Source organism: Oncorhynchus mykiss, chromosome 1, assembly GCF_057628025.1.
Source record: "Oncorhynchus mykiss isolate SJ-2025 chromosome 1, ASM5762802v1, whole genome shotgun sequence".
In the NCBI taxonomy this organism is placed as follows: Eukaryota; Metazoa; Chordata; class Actinopteri; order Salmoniformes; family Salmonidae; genus Oncorhynchus; species Oncorhynchus mykiss.
In genome coordinates this window covers 79,137,389-79,161,433 of record NC_143022.1, presented here as the reverse complement: position 1 = coordinate 79,161,433, position 24,045 = coordinate 79,137,389, and the positions used below count along the sequence as shown (strand labels likewise).

At 44.8% G+C, this 24,045-nt stretch overlaps 1 protein-coding gene across 3 annotated transcripts in view; it reads right to left on the bottom strand.

Moving 5' to 3' along the window:
• The window catches only part of LOC110532683 (glutamate receptor ionotropic, delta-1), a 341,013-nt gene that overhangs the window by 255,986 nt on the left and 60,982 nt on the right, over positions 1 to 24,045 (bottom strand). Inside the window, exon 1 of one of the 3 annotated variants that reach the window (XM_090241100.1) lies at positions 14,443 to 14,552. The exons of the other annotated variants lie outside the window; for them this stretch is intronic. The gene's annotated coding sequence lies outside the window, so the exon portion shown is untranslated. Of the gene's footprint in view, positions 1 to 14,442; positions 14,553 to 24,045 lie in introns of those variants that run through there. 3 annotated transcript variants of the gene reach the window in all.

Genomic DNA, 24,045 nt, shown 5'->3' with positions numbered 1-24,045 from the left:
GTCTCTCTGTGCCAGTTCGTCTTGTATGTTTTCAAGTCAAGCAACGTGTTTTCCCGTGCGCCTGTTTTCTTTTTCTCTTTTACTAGTTCTCCCGATTTTGACCCTTGTTTTCTGGACTCCGTACCTGCCTGCCTGACCTTGAGCCTGCCTGACCTTGAGCCTGCCTGCCACTCTGTACCTCCTGGACTCTGATCTGGTTTTGACCTTTTGCCTGTCCACGACCATTCTCTTGCCTACCCCTTTTGGATTGTTAATAAATATCAAAGACTAACCATCTGCCTCCTGTGTCTGCATCTGGGTCTCGCCTTGTGCCATGATAAATTGAATAAGCTGGGGTATGCTTTATTGTCTCTGCAGCTATATTTCTAGTTTCCTTTAAAACATAGTTATGTAATCTTATGGTGCTTAAGAGAGCAATCAAAAAAGCTACTGTACTGTATAATATCTTTCCTTTTGACATGGCATGCATTTTAATTAAGTCTAGAAGTCGTACCGTTTTTTTTAAACTGGAGTAATAATTGAATGACTACTTGCCATTTTCAAATGTGGTTCAAATAGAGATCGTGATCAAGCGTTTCTATATCATCACCACACAAAATAGTGAAAATCGAATTAGTTGAATTCACAGAGGGTGTGGGATATTTTTAGCTATGCCGTACATTTCTTCCAGGGTTTCTATCCGGAGCCATACCTCCCTCTGAGAAGGAAGAAAATAACAATATTGTTCCTCAGTGGCCTCTTTAAATCACCAAAGCCAAAGTCGAGAAATGCTATGAATAAATGGGATGCATTATTTCGTAAGAATCTGCTAGTTCTACCATGAGTTTTTTTCTCTCTGTTTATCCTTTTTTTCCCCCACAGTGCCACGCCTGCACAAATGTAAACTCCAAAAATGTGTCCTCGTCCTTTTCCTGGGGCGTAGGGACGTCCCTATGTACCCAAACTGCTGTGTGAATGTCCCTGCATTACTGATGGATGGTCACATGTGTGGCGCCAAAACAGGGAATGATGGAGATCCCTGTTGGTCAGATTAATCTCTCCCCACACTGTCCCTAGAAGTAAACACAATATGCATATCATGCACTCTAATAATTGATGGCCAGTGGGTTCTATGACTTCCATGCCTTTGTCAGGGACTAGACGTCATTCTGCTGTATAAACTGTCTGTGTACTGCTGTGTTGCCAGTCATTATGTTGGACTTGGACCTACTGCATATTCATTAGAAGTTAGGAAACGGCGGAGGTTCTTTTCTAACCCCTATAAAGTGAGACAGCATTTTTGAAGAACGACCAAGTAGTAGTGCGTTCTCACCAGGTGGCAAGTCTAAGTTACCTCTCGCTTTAGCGCAGTCTCTCCTTGCTGAGAGCGATATCGCCCGTTGCCAAGGATGGCGTCACGAGGCCAACCGCAGTAAAGTCAAATGAATGCAGATACATTTATGAGATGCATGTGCCTGTTTACAGTCATGCTTTCTGTCAATGGGGGCTTATCTCCGAAGCACTGTTGTGCATATAGAGCATCAGTTAACAGAGACTCTCTCTCCTTCTCCACAACACAGCAGATAATTATCCGTTTGGTGCTAATTTGCTGCGGTCTTCTGAGCTCCTTTAAAGTTCTCCAGAGATATTTAGGACAGAGACGTTTCCATGGTTTAGCATTTTGTGTGTCTGCATTGTGTCTGTTCTGTACTGTGTGTTGGTTGGCGATGAGAGGGATGATGCTGACTTGGTAAGTGGTATGTTAGCTGAGTGTGGGGATGGTAGAGTGCAGAGCCTCCACAGCCTGAGGGGTCAGTAATTGTAATGGTGTGAAATGAATAAGGTCGTTATTGTTCATGTCCGAAGGGATATTAAAGCCTATTTGTCATGTCCTTTATGCAGCCAGGCAACGACTGGCTTAGAACACAATGAGTAAAGCAACATTTGAATCACTTAAAGACACTACAACAAACAGACAGCATTTCTCCACTACCAACATGCCTTAAGTAACATCCCTCTCTCTTTGTATATGTGTACATATAGTATTTATATGCTTTGTGGACTCACTGTACTAACAGGGACTAGGGACTGCAGCCTAAACCTACATGTTTGTAGGATATGTTTGATCATTGCCACTGTGTCACGACTTCCACCGAAGATGGCTCCTCTCCCTGTTCGGGTGGCGCTCGGCGGTCTACTAGCTGACTGTCTCTGAGGTTGTGTGTGTTTTGGACTAATTACACTCTTGAAAATGTCCCATCTCTGAAACAGTCCCAACATTCCTCCTCTGTATGTTAGTCACCTCTGACCTAACTGGCCATGCTCAGCTCCTTCCCAGCCATATTATTCGACTTGATGCGGCTGAGAGTCTGTCCTCCCAGTGGGCCTTCAGAGACCTCTTAGAACCATTGACCCAGACATAAAACCAAGCTGTCTGTTATCCATCTCAAGCCAGCCTGGTTGGCACACTTGGACACACACACACACACACACACACACACACACACACACACACACACACACACACACACACACACACACACACACACACACACACACAAACAGTGGCCTTTCGGTCTGACAGATCACCTGCCACAGACACACAGTACTAACACCATGGCTTATGCCATATGCCCATTGACATACTGCTCTTCATTAGGTCTCTGATGCAAAACGATGTGCCATGACTCTAAACTCAATCACTGGTGTCATGACATTGGCCTGGGGGTAGGTTTATGACAGTCATAAATACCTCTTCCCCCCTTTTTCCTCTCTCTACCCTACTGATGTTACATTTGCAACCCTTGGTTAACAGAGATTTTGGGAACATCAGAAGGTGGGGGGAAATTCAACCAAAGCTCACATCAGCGTGAGCTTTGGTTGCGAATGTTATGAACTTTGAACTCTCATTCACTACAGAAAGGATACCTCCTAGCAGTTGAGTTAGCAACAGCAGCTGCAAACGCAGGTTAGGAAGGAACAGACAGAGTATCCCGTCTACCACACAACGACATTACTACAACGTATCCAATTGAGAGACATTCTTCAAAGGACTCAGTTGGGCAACACGGCCTTCCATCTACCACCAACCTACCGAAGCGCAGCTCAGAGTAAATATTTATTGCATTTTCCTTTTCCAAATGGGCGGTAATTTAGAATGCATCAGATACTATATTTACGATAGCATAGCTTCTCCCTTTGTTCCTCATTCTTCCCGCTCTTTCACTCAAACCCAGCCCCTTTTCTTTTGTGTAACAAGCTGTCATATCTGTTCCGCCCGCCAGGGACGTTTTCCTTTATGACGTAATTTGTAATCAAGTTATGATTTAATTATGTGTATGTGTAATTCTGTGTGATTAGTTAGGTATTTAGTAAATAAATAATTAAACCCAATTTTGTATTGTTGATTCAAATTGTTAGCCAGGGTTCGTGCAGATAATCAAGAATTTACAACTTTCAGATGAGAGTGAATTAAGATGACGATTAATATTGACTGCTATTGATGTAAAACATTACTAGGTCTTTAAGAGGTTATTCGGAAGATAACATCTCTATAAATATTATTTTGTGGTGCCCGACTCTCTAGTTAATTACATTTACATGATTAGCTCAATCAGGTAATATTAATTACGGATAAATTATTTTATAGAATAGCATGTCATATCACTTAATCCGGCATAGCCAAAGACACGACACTGGCATGTCTGTGTTGAATGCTTACCAATTACTCAAACTTTTCATATCATAAATAGTTGGTAAATGAAAGCATATGATGGAGGGCTGTTGCGGGCCCCCTTATATTTTCTGCCACTTCAACCGATTGCTTCAACACCATGGGATAGTCAAGTGGGTGGGAGAAGAGCCCTTGAGAGATAGAAGTTCCACTCATGTGTCCCACTTCCCACTTCAGTTCTAGTGATGCTCTATAACTATAGACCCGCCTGTGGGGAAAACAACCTGTGGTTACCTAGGTTACCCCATTAGCTCACAGTAAAAACGTCACTTTTTTCAAACGTCATTTTCTTGTTGTCTGCATTGCCTGCTCATTGCCTACTCATTTTCTTGTTTTCAACATGGCCTGCTCTAGAGCGTTGTCAATACTTGGAAAACATTATATTGTCGGGCTTCCCTCATGCCCCTGTACAGGACGGTGATAGCAGCCATGTGAGTGATTGCTAGCTAGCTACAAACAATAAACTAGCCAAGACCAACAACACAAGCAAACAGACTATACAGCTACAAGTAGTGAATGGAGTTACAAACGGACTACACTAAACAAGTTGTCTTACCTGTAATTAAATATTTTCCACACACATAGGTACATGTAGACAGGACAGTCTCCCTGTGAAAAAGCTGGAGCGTAAGGGGGCTGGGGCTAAAGATGAGGCAGCATGGTCTACCTGGGGAGTATCTCAACTCCCATCAGCCTCCCAGCCCACAGCCATCATGACAAAACAGGACCTTTAAAAACGTGCTTGTCACTGGCAGCAGCATTGCACCAGGCTGGACTCAAGATAAAGAGCTTGCAATATATTAATGCTTCATGTGTTGGTGCCCAAATAAAAACGGCAAAACTGTGAATGGTGTATAGGCAATGAATTGTCTATTGGTTCTTCTGTTTATAGCTATGAATTTTGCTTGTTTTAGAGGGGGAAAGTAAAGAGAAAATGGCTTGTAATTGAATTACATGCAGTATTCACCAACAAATCATTTGTTTTGCCCAATTACATTCCTCCGTCATTCGACCCAGCCTCTGCGCCTTATGAGCTACAGCCAATCGAGTGGATGCCTTACAGAAAGAGAGGACATGAACGTTTGACCCAGTGTCACAGAAGATAATTGCGTTTTAGATTAAAGTCGTACTGAATTGATTATCAGTGAATATGGAATCGATGTGAGAGCAGAAAACATTGGACCGGCTGCCTAGGGTGATTAACTAACTGCATGTGGCTGAATTTGATTTGCGATCAAACGAGAGAAGATTAAAAGGCCTTTCGATGAGGGTTGAAATTTCATGAAAGAGGCAATGAAACCTTTAGGGTTTAGCTACATCTGTAAGCTAAAAGCACTTTAGAGACTCTTATAGTGTTCATGGGTGTACAGTAGAGGGATACACATGTACTGTAGCTAGTGCTTGCTTTTGAAAGAGCTACCTTAAATGTGGCACTTTTTAAAGTTCACAGCGATCTGGCATGACATTTACTTTTTCATCCCCTAGCTGTTAAACTTGCTCTGTGCCAAACGGAAAGCCTGCGTCATATTGAACCAACTTGCCGAGCAGCTGACATTTGGGAGAGTCCCTCCTGTGTTATTCCAGGTGAAAAATGAAATTTCCCAGCATGTCACAATAATTGAGAGGGCCTCCCTTAACAGACTGGACCCAAACAATGAGCCACCTGACAGGGTGCATGGTTCCAGACAGAGAGAGTCTAGGGATGTATTAACTCTAATGGAGGAGGAAGGGACACCTGGTGATACTAATATCATACAAAGGCAATGACAAATTGAAACCAACCTGGCACAGTGTTAGAATTATCCGTATTATAGGCAGTGTCAGGTATTTGAAATTAAGACAGTGATGGATATATGACAAGAACCAGAAACTGTGAGCGAGATACAAAGAAGAAGCAGAGAAAGAGAGCTAGCAACCATAGGAAGTGAGAAAAATTCAAACTGAGATACATGCAAACCAAGAACCAATCAGACTCAAGGGAATACAACAACAAATACTAGCAAATAATAGCATACATAATAATTCCTAAAAGCCTTGACCAAAGTAGAGCTAAGCCAAGGGAACAGGCCTTTTCGCAACTGGGGAAAAAGTCTGTCCTCTCCTCGACTCCTCCTCCTCCTCTCCTCCTCTCGGGGAGGATGCTCAGGTGTATACTACCATAGAGAAGGTTTCAAATCCGCTAGAAGCCATGAAAGCGATACAAAGAAACAGCAGTTGTTTTCTCAGAGGAGAAAAGCATGCGCACATTTTAAAAAGGATGTGTTACTTATCCTGTCATCTATAAAATGTCTAGTTCAACTCGTATTTTGGGAGTCCACCTCTGTAAACATGATTTGCCTGATGACACACTACTGGAGAAGGAGAGTCTCATCTCTTACAAGAGAATTTGGTCCCAGGTTTCTTGTTCAAGCCTCCTCTCCTCGATTACCTTTGACCTTTTTCCAAAGGGGGCAAGAAGAGGGCGGAGGAGAGGGCACGAGGAATTTAGCAAATCCAAATGAGATTTTCCCAGTGAGACCCAGGTAAACCAGAAATGTTGGATAGATCCCGTCTGATTTTCGGGGGGCCAGTGAGTGAGTCAGACAGCAAGATTTAAGCCAATCCATGCAAAGCCACTGCAGCTGAGTGTGTGTGATTCAGTGCCCTCTCCAATGAGAGGTTTACTTAAGCTTTTAGTCTACTATATCTGCCCACTAATCTCGACTAATTTAGAATAATATACAAAAAAACAACACACAGGAAGGAATTGCGAGAACACAAAAAACTTGAATGGCCAGAACCTTTCTAGCTAGAACATGCTCTTTCTGGCTAGAACCTGCTCTTTCTGGCTAGAACATGCTCTTTCTGGCTAGAACATGCTATTTCTGGCTAGAACATGCTATTTATGGCTAGAACATGCTCTTTCTGGCTAGAACCTGCTCTTTCTGGCTAGAACATGCACTCTCTGGCTAGAACATGCTCTTTCTGGCTAGAACCTGCTCTTTCTGGCTAGAACCTGCTCCTTCTAGCTAGAACATGCTCTTTCTGGCTAGAACATGCTATTTATGGCTAGAACATGTCCTTTCTGGCTAGAAAATGCTATTTATGGCTAGAACATGCTCTTTATGGCTAGAACATGCTATTTATGGCTAGAACATGCTCTTTCTGGCTAGAAACATGCTATTTATGTCTAGAACATGCTATTTATGGCTAGAGCATGCTCTTTCTGGCTAGAACCTGCTCTTTCTGCCTAGAACATGCTCTTTCTGTGTAGAACATGCTCTTTCTGTCTAGAACATGCTCTATCTGGATATAATGCTTTCCTATTCTCCAAAACAACCAAAGCAGGGTGAGAGGACATGTTTACAGTAAGAGGATAGTGCATCTGTCCTAAGGAACAAGCACTACAGATCAACATCTCTCCCAGAGGGGCGTCTTCTTCCTCTCCTTTACCCTAATTTCTCTTTCAATCTAATCTATCTGCATGTTGTTACCTCTACCCCTCCTTCTCTGTCTCTTTATGTCTTTAGTTTCCTCACTTTACTTTCTCAAACCCACTTTGTGTGGTTCTCTCTCCCCTTTAACCTGTACATCTCTCTCTACTTCCCTCTGACCGTCTCACATCCTCTACTCTTCTCTGTGTAGTTCTCTCTTTCTACTCCTCTCTGTGTTGTTAGCTCTCTCTCTACTCCTCTCTGTGTAGTTCTCTCTCTCTACTTCCCTCTGACCGTCTCACATCCTCTACTCTTCTCTGTGTAGTTCTCTCTCTCTACTTCCCTCTGTGTATTTCTCTCTCTCTACTCCCCTCTGTGTAGTTCTCTCTCTCTACTCCCCTCTGTGTAGTTCTCTCTCTCTATTCCCTTCTGTGTAGTTCTCTCTCTCTACTCCCCTCTGTGTAGTTCTCTCTCTCTCTACTCCCCTCTGTGTAGTTCTCTCTCTCTACTCCCCTCTGTGTAGTTCTCTCTCTCTACTCCTCTCTGTGTAGTTCTCTCTCTACTCCTCTCTGTGTAGTTCTCCCTCTCTCTCTCTCTCTCTCTCTCTCTACTCCTCTGTGTAGTTCTCTCTCTCTACTCCCCTCTGTGTAGTTCTCTCTCTCTACTCCCCTCTGTGTAGTTCTCTCTCTCTCTACTCCCCTTTGTGTAGTTCTCTCTCTCTACTCCCCTCTGTGTAGTTCTCTCTCTCTATTCCCCTCTGTGTAGTTCTCTCTCTCTCTCTCTCTCTATTCCTTCCTGTCTAGTTCTCTCTCTCTACTCCTCTCTGTGTAGTTCTCTCTCTCTACTCCACACTGTGCAGGTCTCTCTCTCTCTCTCTCTACTCCTCTCTGTGTAGTTCTTGCTTTTTCACCTCTTCTCCGAGAGTTCATGGTTATCTGCTATGGTTGAACACGCTGGCGGCCATTATCTGTGGCCATTGAATGTGTAGAGCCGGCGCTCCATGCACCCTACTGTGTCTCCTCGTCGCCCATGTTCCACAATCTGATGGGTTTTCCATGTCCACTCCATCAGCCGTGTCCTGGTGTGTCCCTTTATCACCGAGACACACAACATCACACTTCCTGTTATAGTTCTCATTCATAGCAATACCACTTTTTCTAAACCCTATCGCACCCCAGCACACACAAACATCCGACCTTTTCCAAGACCCTCTCTGTTGTCTCTGGCTTCTTTGTCTGCCCTTACTACCTGAGAGTCACTGAATTTGTGGTATACCTGATAACCTTCCTCTGTGTCCTTCAAAGACAAACTCATTCACCCAAGCACACATATTTGTTCCCCACTTCCACACACAAATCTACACACTCACTCTCATCTCATAAACATAGGGTCCTCTTTCCCTGGTCACATCATCCACCTTGACTTTATTCTTAAATAATTCAAATCTTATCAGCATAAACAGGAGTGTGTGTGTACGCGCATACACACATCTGTGTTAGCAGTATTACAAATCTGTTCTACAGCACGCCATCCTCATCGAAGTGCTCCTTTCAACGCGATTAGACCAAACCAAATTAGTTCATGTCTGAAAATACCATAAACAAATACATTTTTTCTCAATCTACCTTCTCTCTGTCCTCATTAATTGGTTTTAGATTCACACTGACTCAGCCTAAAACAGCTGCCAAGCGAACGGTGATGAAGGTAAAAAACTAAAATAGAAAAATGTACAAACATATAGCAGCAAGGTTCACGCTGGCCCAACAGCACCACAATCAGGACCAATTGGACACATCACCCTAGGATGGGATTCTTCTGTACACCTTACCATGCTTGCCAAATAGCAGAACTCAAAATCATGCAATATGCTTTTGATGACTTTTGGACCATTTTAATGATGTTGACTACGTTAAATGTCTTAATCTCCTGAATCCCTGGACCGATCAGCACCACATTTGGGATATAGCATCTATGGATGCATGTCTTCTAACACAATATATCCAAGGTCAAACAATATGCCCAAGAAGCTTGCATGAATAGTTTTTCCTGTCCAACAGCGCCCACATGTGGCCAAAAATAACCATGGTTAGCTAGATTAATCTCCCTGAGCATGTGTGCCAAATTCCATGACTTTGGCAAGCAGATCAAGAGATACAGTATACGTTCACGTTATATAGCACCACAATGTTGTCAATCTGAATGTGCGTGAATATGTTGAGTCTTGACAATGCTTTAAACACGTATGTAAAGCTTTGTTGCAATACAAATATCTGCATCGGATTTATATACATTTATGTGTCATGTCACACCCACTTGATTGTTTATTGGTCCGATGGGTCTGCAGTGTAGTGGGTCGAGAGCTTCAAGTTCCTCGGTGTCCACATCACTAAGGATTTATCATGGTCTAAACACACCAACATAGTTATGAAGAGGGCATGACAGCACCTCGTCTCCCTCAGGAGGCTGAAATTATTTGGCATTGGCACTCAGATCCTCAAAACGTTATACAGCTGCACTATTGAGAGCATATTAGTATCTGACTGCAAGGTGCTACAGAGGGTTGTGCACCACTGGGTCAGTACACCACTGGGTCCAAGCTTCCTGGCATCCAGAACCTCTATGTTAGGTTATTAAGGGTTAGGGTTAGGGAAAATATGATGTTGAATGCAATCAATTGTTTGGTCCCCACAAGGATAGTAAAACAAACATTTGTGTGTGTGTGTGTGTGTGTGTGTGTGGGGGGGGGGGGGGGGGGGGGACAGTATGTTAATGGGACTCCCAAAGTAGGAGTAGGTATATTTCCACAGTGATTAAGCGATACAGAAGCCTATTTCCATTGTGGCTGCCTCCACATTGGACATCATCATTACTGGTAGGGTTTCAATATCTCCGGGGTGACTGTGTTGTAATTTATACCTCTCACAGTGGCACAGCTAGAGAAAAGCTAACATTACTTGTCGCGCCTTTGCACCCGTCACACACCGGGCAACATGACCTGACAACGGTAGATATGCACTATTGTTCAATGTGCTAACCCTTCTCCTCGGGACACACACACATGGATGCCCAGACACGTAGGCAGACACACTATTTGTGCATGAAGTCAACAGTAATGGAATTCAAGACTTAACGATCATTCATAAACAGCTATTTAATCTCCCTGCCTTGCAAACAAAAGGAGCACTGCCCCCACTGTTTTTCCTGGGTATCCTCCTATCCTTACAACAAGACCCCCTATCTCTGAGCGCCTCCTCAAGCCGCGAGTTAATAATTAAATAAATTCAATAATTAAATTCAATAAAGTGGAACAGATGAAATACGAAACAACCAATGTGCGTGAGGGGCAGGGCGTAGCAGGGTTTTCCATGAGATAAGAAGGTGTTGGAGAGGAGGGAGTGATGGAGCTGTGATCTAAGAGAGAGTAGAGCGAGAGAGAAAGAAGCCTGATGAATGGTTAAATATTCCTAAAGGCTGACTGGGGATCAGTAATCCGCAGGGCCCTGCCTCTGGATAGAGCAGGAGACAGAGGAGCCATCAGGAGACTGCAACATAATGAGCCCACTGCCATATATGTGCACACATACACGCAAACAGATGTCATGTCTATATCTCTACATTTACAAAGCACATAAACAGATTTAATGTCCATATCTCTACATTTACAAAGCACATAAACAGATGTAATGTCTATATCTCTACATATGCATATCACATAAACAGATTTAATGTCTATATCTCTACATATGCATATCACATAAACAGATTTAATGTCTATATCTCTACATATGCATATCACACAAACAGATATCATGTCTATATCTCTACATTTACAAAGCACATAAACAGATTTAATGTCTATATTTCTACATATACAAATCATTCAGACATATTTAATGTCTATATTCCCACATATACAAAGCACATAGACAGTAAAACAGATCCAAATTGTCTGGTATGGAGTTGGAGACAGTGGAGATGCATTTGTTACTCCCGTCAGTGGGACAGCACGCCCTGGGCGTATCATCAGTGTGCCACACACACACACACACACACACACACACAAACACACACACACACACAAGCACACAGACACACACACACACACACACACACACACACACACACACACACACACACACTGAGGACTGGCCGTACTCGGTGTGTAATGTGATTGGCCTGAGTGTGCTGCTGTGCTGATTGACCCTCTTCTCCATCTCACAGAGGGGATTGGAATTCAATTAACTCCACTCTCTCCATCCAGTCTCCTATCCCTGAGGATCTCCCTGGACACTGACCACTAGAGTGATCAAACAACTGGAGATGGAGAGATTGAGAGAGAGGGGAATACCAGTTGGGTGGATAGCGAGATGAGAGTCAGGGGAGCAGGAGACAGGGAAAGAGAGGGGGGGTATGAAGATTAGAGTCAGGGGAAAAGGGGAGGAGCAAGAAAGAGGGGACAGGAGACAGGGAAAGAGAGGGTTGGATTGAAGAAGAGTCAGGGGAAAAGGGGAGGAGCAAGAGAGAGGGGACAGGAGACAGGGAAAGAGAGGGTTGGATTGAAGAAGAGTCAGGGGAAAAGGGGAGGAGCAAGAGAGAGGGGACAGGAGACAGGGAAAGAGAGGGTTGGATTGAAGATGAGAGTCAGGGGAGAGGTGAAAGGGAGAAGGGAAGGGAGCAATAAAAGAGACAGGGAGTGATTAAGGGAGAAATGGGGGAAGAGAGGTGGTCTCGTAAAGGAAAATAGATGGAATAATGGAGGAAAGAAAAAAAGAGTGTCAAAGTAGGAGATATACAGATATAAATTTGTTGATCACATATACCTTTAAAACAAAGGTAGGGGTGTGCAACAGAAACCTGTCAGTATTTTGTGTGGCGAGCATTTGCCTCATGCAGCGCGTCACATCTCCTTCGCATAGAGTTGATCAGGTTGTTTGATTGTGGCCTGTGGAATGTTGAACACACTGTCCTACACATCGATCCAGAGCATCCCAAACATGCTAAATGGGTGACATGTTTGGTGAGTTGCAGGCAATTGAAGAACTGGGACTTTTTCTGATTTCGGCCATGCTGAAACATGAAGTAATGGCAGTGGATGAATGGCAGGACAATAGCCCTCAGGATCTCAAAATTGCCATTGATAAAATTAAATTGTGCTCATTGTCCGTAGCTTATGCCTGCCTATACATTAACCCCACCACCACCATGCGGCACTCTGTTCACAACGTTGACATCAGCAAACCACTCGCCCACACGGCGTAATACATGCTGTCTGCCATCTGCCCAGGACAGTAGAAACCTGTATTAATCCGTGAAGAGCACACTTCTCCAGCGTGCCAGGTGCCATCGAAGCTGAGTATTTTCCCACTGAAGTTGGTTACGACGTCGAACTGCAGTCAGGTCAAGACCCTGGTGAGGACGACGAGCATGCAGCTGAGCTTCCCAGAGACGGTTTCTGATAGTTTGTGCAGAAATTCTTCGGTTGTGCAAAGCCACAGTTTCATCAGCAGTCCGGGTGGTTGGTCTCAGATGATCCTGCAGGTGAAGAAGCTGGATGTGGTGGTTATGAGCTGGTGTGGTTACATGTGGTCTGCAGTTGTGAGGCCGTCTGGACGCACTGCCAAATTCTCTAAAACAATGTTGGAGGTGGCTTATGGTAGAGAAATTAACATTAAATTCTCTGGCAACAGCTCTGATGGAAATTCCTGCAGTCAGTATGTCAATTGAACGCTCCCTGAAAACTTGAGACATCCGTGACATTGTGTTGTGTTCCAAAACTGCACATTTTAGAGTGGCCTTTTTCTTGTCCCCAGCACAAATTGCACCTGTGTAATGACCATGCTGTTTAATCAGCTTCTTGATATGCCACACCTGTCAGGTGGATGGATTATCTTGGCAAAGAAGAAATGCTCACTAAGAGGGATGTTAACAAATTTGTGCCCGACATTTGTGATGAATAATCTTTTTGTGCGTATCGAACGTTTCTGTTACACGTTGCGTTTTTATTTTTGTTCAGAAATCATTGTGTTTGAAAAAAGTAATCAACTGTTGTTTGTCACGTTCTGACCTTAGTTATTTTATTATGTCTTTATTGCAGTATTTTCAGGGCGTGAGTTGAGTGGGTTGTCTATGTTCGTTTTTCTATAATTTGGGATTTCTGTGTTCGGCCTAGTATGGTTTTCAATCAGAGGCGGCTGTCAATCGTTGTCCCTGATTGAGAATCATACTTAGGTAGCTTGGTTTCACTTTTGAGTTGTGGGTGTTTATTTTCCATGTCAGTGTTTGTGCCACACGGGACTGTTTCGTTTGTGTCGTTTAGTCACGTTTATTGTTTTCAGTGTTCATTTTTGATTAAACATTATGGACACTTACCACGCTGTGCATTGGTCCTCCGATCCTTCTCGCTACTCCTCCTCAGAAGAGGAGAACGAGATCCATTACATTGTTTTGAATGGTGGAATTTCAACCACAGGATTATGTCATCATTGTAACTGATTTTCAACATAGACAAACCTTGTATAAAATCTGTTGAATTTGTACCTTTGAAACAACATCAGATCTTCAAGATCTTATATCCACTATCAGGAAATTAACCTTTCTGATCTCCCCATCCCGGATCCGGGTTCGTGAATACAGACTCAAGCTCATTACCATAACGCAACGTTAACTATTCATGAAAATCGCAAATGAAATGAAATAAATATGCCATCTCTCAAGCTTAGCCTTTTGTTAACAACACTGTCATCTCAGATTTTCAAAATATGCTTCTCAACCATTGCAAAACAAGCATTTGTGTAACAGTATTGATGGCTAACGTAGCATTTAGCATTAACATTCAGCTGGCAACATTTACACAAAAAAACAGAAAAGCATTCAAAAAAATCATTTACCTTTGAAGAACTTCAGATGTTTTCAATGAGGAGACTCTCAGATAGCAAATGTTCAGTTTTTCCTGAAAGATTATTTGTTTAGGACAAATCGCTCCGTTTTCTGCGTCACGTTTAGCTATGAAAAAACCCCTGTATCCAGGATTGTGTAAATCTATCAGCAAGCTCATTAGCATAACACAACGTTAACTATTTATGAAAATCGCAAATGAAATGAAATAAATATGCCATCTCTCAAGCTTAGCCTTTTGTAAACAACACTGTCATCTCAGATTTTCAAAATATGCTTCTCAACCATAGGAAAACAATCATTTGTGTAAAAGTAGCTAGCTAGAGTTAGCATTTCGCGTTAGCATTTAGCGTTAGCATTAGCGTTAGCATCCAGCACGCAACATTAACAAAAACATAAAAGCCTTCAAATAAAATCATTTACCTTTGAAGAACTTCTGATGTTTTCAATGAGGATACTCTCAGTTAGATAGCAGATGCTCAGTTTTTCCAAAAAGATTCCTTGTGTATTAGAAATAGCTCCGTTTTATACATCACATTTGGCTACCAAAAAAAATCCATAAATTCAGTCCTCAAAACGCAAACTTTTTTCCAAATTAACTCCATAATATCGACTGAAAACATGGCAAACGTTTTTTAGAATCAAGCCTCAAGGTGTTTTTCACATATCTCTTCATTGATACATCGTTCTTGGATACATGCTTTCTCTCCTGAATCCCAGGAGAAAATGACCGCACCTGAAGATTACGCACAAATTTAGACAAAGGACACCGGGCGGACCTCTGGAAAATGTAGTCTCTTATGGCCAATCTTCCAATGATATGCCTACAAATACGTCACAATGCTGCTAAGACCTTGGGCGAACGACAGAAAGTGTAGGCTCGTTCCTTGCGCAATCACAGCCATATAAGGAGAGAATGGAAAACAGAGCTTCAGAAATTCTGCTAATTCCTGGGTGATGCATCATCTTGGTTTCGCCTGTAGAATGAGTTCTGGGGCACTTACAGACAAAATCTTTGCAGATTCTGAAACTTCAGAGTGTTTTCTTTCCAAAACTGTCAAGAATATGCATAGTCGAGCATCTTTTCGTGACAAAATATCGCGCTTAAAACGGGAACGTTTTTTATCCAAAAATGAAATAGCGCCCCTAGAGCTCTAACTGGTTAACAATAGGATGGTGAGCACCTCCTACTAGAGAGTTGATCTATCTACAGCTATCCATTGGGTCTCTCATCCAGGTTTTTAACCAAGCCCAGCCCTGCTTATCTTTGATATTGAGAGCTTGGGACTATACGGTTCTATCTGCAAAAATATGATTCTGAGATAATTGGATTTAAAGTTCCAAAACCTTCATTGGTTTGAACTGTGTCAGCTTCATTCTATTTATTTTCTTACTCAACATCCTGAATTGGGATATTTATAGTACTATAGGTAGAGTAGGTAGACACAATTGAACAGAACAAGGCTATGTCAATAAATACAAAATAAAAATGCTGATAGAGCCACGCTCTCGATTTGTCATTGACTACTACCAATGTGCTATGCTGAGAATTACATAGAGGCCTAAGGTTTTAAGTTTTGGTCGGTTTAATATTTAATCTTCAAGTTAATCATTAATATAATCTCAATCTCAAATCAAAGAACAGGACTAAATCAAATCAAACTTAATCTCAGGTGCATTCACATGTTGATTGGATTAGATTTAGTCCTATTCTTTAACTTACATTTCAGGTTGAGATGAAGACATGAACCCAAAATAGACAAACTGGATACTGAATTGTGTTTGATTGTCAACGCAACCAAATATCAACTTTTGATGGAGATCTATATATTATTATATTATATTATCTTCTGCTTGCATAGTTCCATCTGAGCCACTGACTTAGTCGCAGTTCAGACACCAAAAATATGGCTTGTCGAACTGAATAGAAATTAAGAGTGGGCTGACCATGGTTAAGCGCTTTGCTTGATGTACTGATTGGTTTCGTATCACTGCAGCAGACTTCCTCGTTGATTCTGGGTCAAATTGAGGCATAACAGTGACCTCTCACAGAAGTCCTCCACCTGTGAATCTGAGACCATGATTGTGCTTCTGTTGTGGGTGTGGTAGCAAAGCAACCTTTATTTGCATGCAATTAACATATGTTAATATGCATGACCATTTCTCCTGCCAGTGGAAGACCTGCTCTGGTGCTCTGCATGAAACAGAGGCTTCATCCACACCGCGCTGAAAGAGTGGTAGATGATAAAGGGACATATTTATTTTGTTCCGTGCGGCAATAGAGCGGTGTTTGAACTAGGGCTAAATCTGGCTTTAATTCCAGTTTGTCTACAGGTTAATAATTGGTCATTATTCACGCCTCCATCTCAATAGGACTACATCAAATCAAACTTTGAATGCACTTTACACCAAGTTTGATTTGATTTCGTCCTATTCTTTCAATTTGATTCTTGGTTGATATGCATCCAACATATCAATTATTAGTTTGTGAACAAACTGGAAATAAAGCCAGACTAAGTCAGTGGCACAAAAAAATACATCTCCTTCAAATGTTGATTTTTGGTTGCATTGACAATCAAGCACAATTCAATTTCACTTTTACAATGCAGTGAATAGCCAATTAACTTCTTGACAACTTAAAACAAATGATGTGTTGGATTCACGTCTCCAACTAAACCAAAAATCAAAGTTAAAGAATAGGATAAAGCCACGGGCTCAGATGAAACTGTCCAAGCATTAGATGTCCTTTAAATGTTGATATTTGGTTGCATTGTCAACCAAACACAATTCAATAATGTTTTGTAATACAGGAAATAGCCTAAAGTTAAGGCTATCTTACAAACTAATGTAACAGTGTTTATTCAACCTTGAAACAAGTAACACATCCATGGCCACATTTTGAGGTTAGCCTCCTGTAACTATACATGTCTTCTTATGTAATCATAGAAAGCGTGGAAGTTCAAGATAGCATGCAAGGGTTGCATGTCTGTGGAGATCTTCACAATTGCTATAATAATCTGTGCAGAATCTTGAACAGCATTGATCACTTGCACTATGTACTTTTAAGGTCATCTAAACCCCAATCCAGGCCATTTGGTTGTGCTTGTCGATGAAGCACAGTGAAAACACATTTAGATGACAACTAAACCAAAAATCTGATCGTTTTTTGTCCAGTGGAATTTGATCGTGCTTTTAGATGGTTGAAATGACATGGTGTGCCCAGTGGGATCCCTCAAAACCAGTTTCAGCCCTTCAACCAGATACTGGTACTCACTTTACAAACTGCTCTCCAAAATGTGCATGAGTGGCTACTTTTTAATAAAGCAGAATAACAACTGCAATTCCTGCAGTGTGTTTAGAAACATCACTCTGTCACTAGTGAGCTGCACCACTTTCCTCAAGTTTTTACTCTTTCATCCATCGTTTTGGGCGACACTGTTGGAAAAACTCAACAAAACCTGGGTTGTATTTGAAGTGTAATAAATATTACTTACCTTGATGCACACACCTTGCTGCGCCAGTAGCTGGCAGCCAGTAAGTAGCCTGTATTCATCTACATATCCCAGGGGTAACCGCTGTTCTATTCTCTTTCAAGGTATCTACTCTCAGTGTTTTGTGATGCAGCTATTCAAAGTGCAGAAGGTGGTTAAAGTTTCCTTTCATAGAGATCCCAGAAATAATGAAATAAGTCTTTAACAAAATGCAGTGTAACAAAATGTGACAGGAGAATGTACAGGGAAGTAGCACTTTAGAGAACAGTGAAATATAGCCTCATTTTGTTTTATTTTGGTATAATATATTTATGTATCATTTCTATAATGTAGCCAATCATGCAGATTTTCCATGCACAGCAGCTATGCTAGCCACCAGCAATACTTGACTGAAGCTAGATGACTTAGGTTAACTGGGTTTCACGGGCAGTTGATAGTGAAACATTCAATCACCATCCAAACACTAACACATGCCATAGCAGTACAACAATTTTTGACACCAGTTGACCAAGCATTTACAGTGCCTTGCGAAAGTATTCGGCCCCCTTGAACTTTGCGACCTTTTGCCACATTTCAGGCTTCAAACATAAAGATATAAAACTGTATTTTTTTGTGAAGAATCAACAACAAGTGGGACACAATCATGAAGTGGAACGACATTTATTGGATATTTCAAACTTTTTTAACAAATCAAAAACTGAAAAATTGGGCGTGCAAAATTATTCAGCCCCTTTACTTTCAGTGCAGCAAACTCTCTCCGGAAGTTCAGTGAGCATCTCTGAATGATCCAATGTTGACCTAAATGACTAATGATGATAAATACAATCCACCTGTGTGTAATCAAGTCTCCGTATAAATGCACCTGCACTGTGATAGTCTCAGAGATCCGTTAAAAGCGCAGAGAGCATCATGAAGAACAAGGAACACACCAGGCAGGTCCGAGATACTGTTGTGAAGAAGTTTAAAGCCGGATTTGGATACAAAAAGATTTCTCAAGCTTTAAACATCCCAAGGAGCACTGTGCAAGCGATAATATTGAAATGGAAGGAGTATCAGACCACTGCAAATCTACCAAGACCTGGCCGTCCCTCTAAACTTTCAGCTCATACAAGGAGAAGACTGATCAGAGATGCAGCCAAGAGGCCCATGATCACTCTGGATAAACTGCAGAGATCTACAGCTGAGGTGGGAGACTCTGTCCATAGGACAACAATCAGTCGTATATTGCACAAATCTGGCCTTTATGGAAGAGTGGCAAGAAGAAAGCCATTTCTTAAAGATATCCATAAAAAGTGTTGTTTAAAGTTTGCCACAAGCCACCTGGGAGACACACCAAACATGTGGAAGAAGGTGCTCTGGTCAGATGAAACCAAAATTGAACTTTTTGGCAACAATGCAAAACGTTATGTTTGGCGTAAAAGCAACACAGCTGAACACACCATCCCCACTGTCAAACATGGTGGTGGCAGCATCATGGTTTGGGCCTGCTTTTCTTCAGCAGGGACAGGGAAGATGGTTAAAATTGATGGGAAGATGGATGGAGCCAAATACAGGACCATTCTGGAAGAAAACCTGATGGAGTCTGCAAAAGACCTGAGACTGGGATGGAGATTTGTCTTCCAACAAGACAATGATCCAAAACATAAAGGAAAATCTACAATGGAATGGTTCAAAAATAAACATATCCAGGTGTTAGAATGGCCAAGTCAAAGTCCAGACCTGAATCCAATCGAGAATCTGTGGAAAGAACTGAAAACTGCTGTTTACAAATGCTCTCCATCCAACCTCACTGAGCTTGAGCTGTTTTGCAAGGAGGAATGGGAAAAAAATTCAGTCTCTCGATGTGCAAAACTGATAGAGACATACCCCCAACGACTTACAGCTGTAATCGCAGCAAAAGGTGGCGCTACAAAGTATTAACTTAAGGGGGCTGAATAATTTTGCACGCCCAATTTTTCAGTTTTTGATTTGTTAAAAAAGTTTGAAATATCCAATAAATGTCGTTCCACTTCATGATTGTGTCCCACTTGTTGTTGATTCTTCACAAAAAAATACAGTTTTATATCTTTATATTTGAAGCCTGAAATGTGGCAAAAGGTCGCAAAGTTCAAGGGGGCCTGCCACGTTCTGACCTCTATTTCCTTTGTTTTTGTATTTATTTAGTATGGTCAGGGCGTGAGTTGGGTGGGCAGTCTATGTTTGGTTTTCTATGTTTTGGTCTAGTTCTATGTTCGGCCTGATATGGTTCTCAATCAGAGGCAGGTGTTCGTCATTGTCTCTGATTGGGAACCATATTTAGGTAGCCTGGGTTTCACTGTGTGTTTGTGGGTGATTGTTCCTGTCTTTGTGTTTACACCAGATTGGGCTGTTTTGAGTTCTCACGTTTCTTGTTTTCGTTAGTTTGTTCATGTATAGTGTCTTCATTAAACTACAATGAACAACCACCACGCTGCGTTTTGGTCCGCCTCTACTCCACAACAAGAGAACCGTTACAGAATCACCCACCACAACAGGACCAAGCGGTGTGGTAATGGGCAAAGGAGAAAGCAGCAGCAGGAGCAGCGCGAGGAGGTATGGACATGGGAGGACGAATTAGACGGTAAAGGACCTTGGGCTCAGCCAGGAGAATATCGCCGCCCCAAGGAAGAACGGGAGGCGGCGAAAGCGGAGAGGCGCTGGTACGAGGAGGCAGCGCGGCGTCGTGGATGGAAGCCCGGGAGTCAGCCCCAAAAATTTCTTGGGGGGGGCTAACAGGGAGTATGGCTACGCCAGGTAGGAGACCTGAGCCAACTTCCTGTGGTTACCGGGGGGCTAGAGAGACCGGGCAGGCACCGTGTTATGCTGTGGAGCGCACGGTGTCCCCAGTGCGGGTGCACAGCCCGGTGCGGTACATTCCAGCTCCGCGTATCGGCCGGGCTAGAGTGGGCATCGAGCCAAGTGCCATGAAGCCGGCTCTACGCATCTGGTCTCCAGTGCGTCTCCTTGGGCCGGCTTACATGGCACCAGCCTTGCGCACGGTGTCCCCGGTTCGCCTGCATAGCCCAGTGCGGGCTATTCCACCTCGCCGCACTGGCAGGGCGACCGGGACCATTCAACCGGGTAAGGTTGGGCAGGCTCGGTGCTCAAGAGCTCCAGTGCGCCTGCACGGCCCGGTCTATCCGTCACCACCTCCACACCCCAGCCCTCCGGTGGCAGCTCCCCGTACCAGGCTGTCTCTCCGGCCCATCCGTCCAGAGCCTTCCTCCTCTCCAGCGCTGCCGGAGCCTCCCGCCTGTCCGGCGCCTCTGCCGGAGCCTCCCGCCTGTCCGGCGCCTCTGCCGGAGCCTCCCGCCTGTCCGGCGCCTCTGCCGGAGCCTCCCGCCTGTCCGGCGCCTCTGCCGGAGCCTCCCGCCTGTCCGGCGCTACCAGAGCCTTCCTCCTCTCCAGCGCTGCCGGAGCCTCCCGTCTGTCCGGCGCCTCTGCCGGAGCCTCCCGTCTGTCCGGCGCCTCTGCCGGAGCCTCCCGCCTGTCCGGCGCCTCTGCCGGAGCCTCCCGCCTGTCCGGCGCCTCTGCCGGAGCCTCCCGCCTGTCCGGCGCCTCTGCCGGAGCCTCCCGCCTGTCCGGCGCCTCTGCCGGAGCTTCCCGTCTGCCCGGCGCCTCTGCCAGAGCTTCGCGTCTGCCCGGCGCCATCGGAGCTTCCCGTCTGCCCAGCGCCGCCAGCGCCGCCCGTCTGCCCAGCGCCGCCAGCGCCGCCCGTCTGCCCAGCGCCGCCAGTGCCGCCCGTCTGCCCAGCGCCGCCAGTGCCGCCCGTCTGCCCAGCGCCGCCAGTGCCGCCCATCTGCCCAGCGCCGCCAGTGCCGCCCGTCTGCCAGGAGCCGCCAATGCCGCCCGTCAGCCAGGGGCCGCCAGTGCCGCCAGTCAGCTAGGGGCCGCCAGTGCCGCCAGTCAGCCAGGGGCCGCCAGTGCCGCCAGTCAACCAGGGGCCACCAGTGCCGCCAGTCAGCCCAGCGCCAGCCCCGCCAGTCAACCAGGGGCCGCCAGTGCCGCCAGTCAGCCAGGGGCCGCCAGTCAGCCAGGGGCCGCCAGTGCCGCCAGTCAGCCAGGGGCCGCTAGAGCCCCTCCGCCCGGAGCAGCTGTCCCTCTGTCCCGAGCAGCTGTCCCTCTGTCCCGAGCAGCTGTCCCTCTGTCCCGAGCAGCTGTCCCTCTGTCCCGAGCAGCTGTCCCTCTGTCCCGAGCAGCTGTCCCTCTGTCCCGAGCAGCTGTCCCTCTGTCCCGAGAAGCTGCCCCTCTGTCCCAAGCAGCCCCTCTGTCCAGTGGGGTCATTGAGAGGGGTGGGCATGGTGAGTAAGCCACGGAGGCGGACAATAAGGCGGACTGAGACAATGGCGAAGTGGGGTCCGCGTCCCGCGCCAGAGCCGCCACCGCGGACAGACGCCCACCCAGACCCTCCCCTATAGGTCAAGGTTTTGCGGCCGGAGTCCGCACCTTTGGGGGGGGGTACTGTCACGTTCTGACCTCTATTTCCTTTGTTTTTGTATTTATTTAGTATGGTCAGGGCGTGAGTTGGGTGGGCAGTCTATGTTTGTTTTTCTATGTTTTGGTCTAGTTCTATGTTCGGCCTGATATGGTTCTCAATCAGAGGCAGGTGTTCGTCATTGTCTCTGATTGGGAACCATATTTAGGTAGCCTGGGTTTCACTGTGTGTTTGTGGGTGATTGTTCCTGTCTTTGTGTTTACACCAGATTGGGCTGTTTTGAGTTCTCACGTTTCTTGTTTTCGTTAGTTTGTTCATGTATAGTGTCTTCATTAAACTACAATGAACAACCACCACGCTGCGTTTTGGTCCGCCTCTACTCCACAACAAGAGAACCGTTACAGGGCCGAATACTTTCGCAAGGCACTGTATCATTCATGTGTGCCATACAAAAGGTTATGCTTAACTAGGGTTGCTAAGGTAAAGTACACTGCTCAAAATAATAAAGGGAACACTAAAATAACACATCATAGATCTGAATGAATGAAATATTCTTATTAAATACTTTTTTCTTTACATAGTTGAATGTGCTGACAACAAAATCACACAAAAATTATCAATGGAAATCAAATTTATCAACCCATGGAGGTCTGGATTTGGAGTCACACTCAAAATTAAAGTGGAAAACCACACTACAGGCTGATCCAACTTTGATGTAATGTCCTTAAAACAAGTCAAAATGAGGCTCAGTAGTGTGTGTGGCCTCCACGTGCCTGTATGACCTGGGAATGCCTGGGAATGCTCCTGATGAGGTAGCGGATGGTCTCCTGAGGTATCTCCTCCCAGACCTGGACTAAAGCATCCGCCAACTCCTGGACAGTCTGTGGTGCAACGTGGCGTTGGTGGATGGAGCGAGACATGATGTCCCAGATGTGCTCAATTGGATTCAGGTCTGGGGAACGGGCGGGCCAGTCCATAGCATCAATGCCTTCCTCTTGCAGGAACTGCTGACACACTCCAGCCACATGAGGTCTAGCATTGTCTTGCATTAGGAGGAACCCAGGGCCAACCGCACCAGCATATGGTCTCACAAGGGGTCAGAGGATCTCATCTCGGTACCTAATGGCAGTCAGGCTACCTCTGGCGAGCACATGGAGGGCTGTGCGGCCCCCCAAAGAAATGCCACCCCACACCATGACTGACCCACCGTCAAACCGGTCATGCTGGAGGATGTTGCAGGCAGCAGAACGTTCTCCACAGCTTCTCCAGACTGTCACGTCTGTCACATGTGCTCAGTGTGAACCTGCTTTCATCTGTGAAGAGCACAGGGCGCCAGTGGCGAATTTGCCAATCTTGGTGTTCTCTGGCAAATGCCAAACGTCCTGCACGGTGTTGGGCTGTAAGCACAACCCCCACCTGTGGACGTCGGGCCCTCATACCACCCTCATGGAGTCTGTTTCTGACTGTTTGAGCAGACCCATGCACATTTGTGGCCTGCTGGAGGTCATTTTGCAGGGCTCTGGCAGTGCTCCTCCAAAGGCGGAGGTAGCGGTCCTGCTGCTGGGTTGTTGCCCTCCTATGGCCTCCTCCACGTCTCCTGATGTACTGGCCTGTCTCCTGGTAGCACCTCCATGCTCTGGACACTACGCTGACAGACACAGCAAACCTTCTTGCCACAGCTCGCATTAACGTGCCATCCTGGATGAGCTGCACTACCTGAGCCACTTGTGTGGGTTGTAGACTCTGTCTCATGCTACCACTAGAGTGAAAGCACTGCCAGCATTCAAAAGTGACCAACACATCAGCCAGGAAGCATAGGAACTGAGAAGTGGTCTGTGGTCCCCACCTGCAGAACCACTCCTTTATTGGGGGTGTCTTGCTAATTGCCTAGAATTCCCACCTGTTGTCTATTCAATTTGCACAACAACATGTGAAATGTATTGTCAATCAGTGTTGCTTCCTAAGTGGACAGTTTGATTTTACAGAAGTGTGATTGACTTGGAGTTACATTGTGTTGTTTAAGTGTTCCCTTTATTTTTTTGAGCAGTGTATATTTCTGGAAACATTCTAAGTTTACCAGTA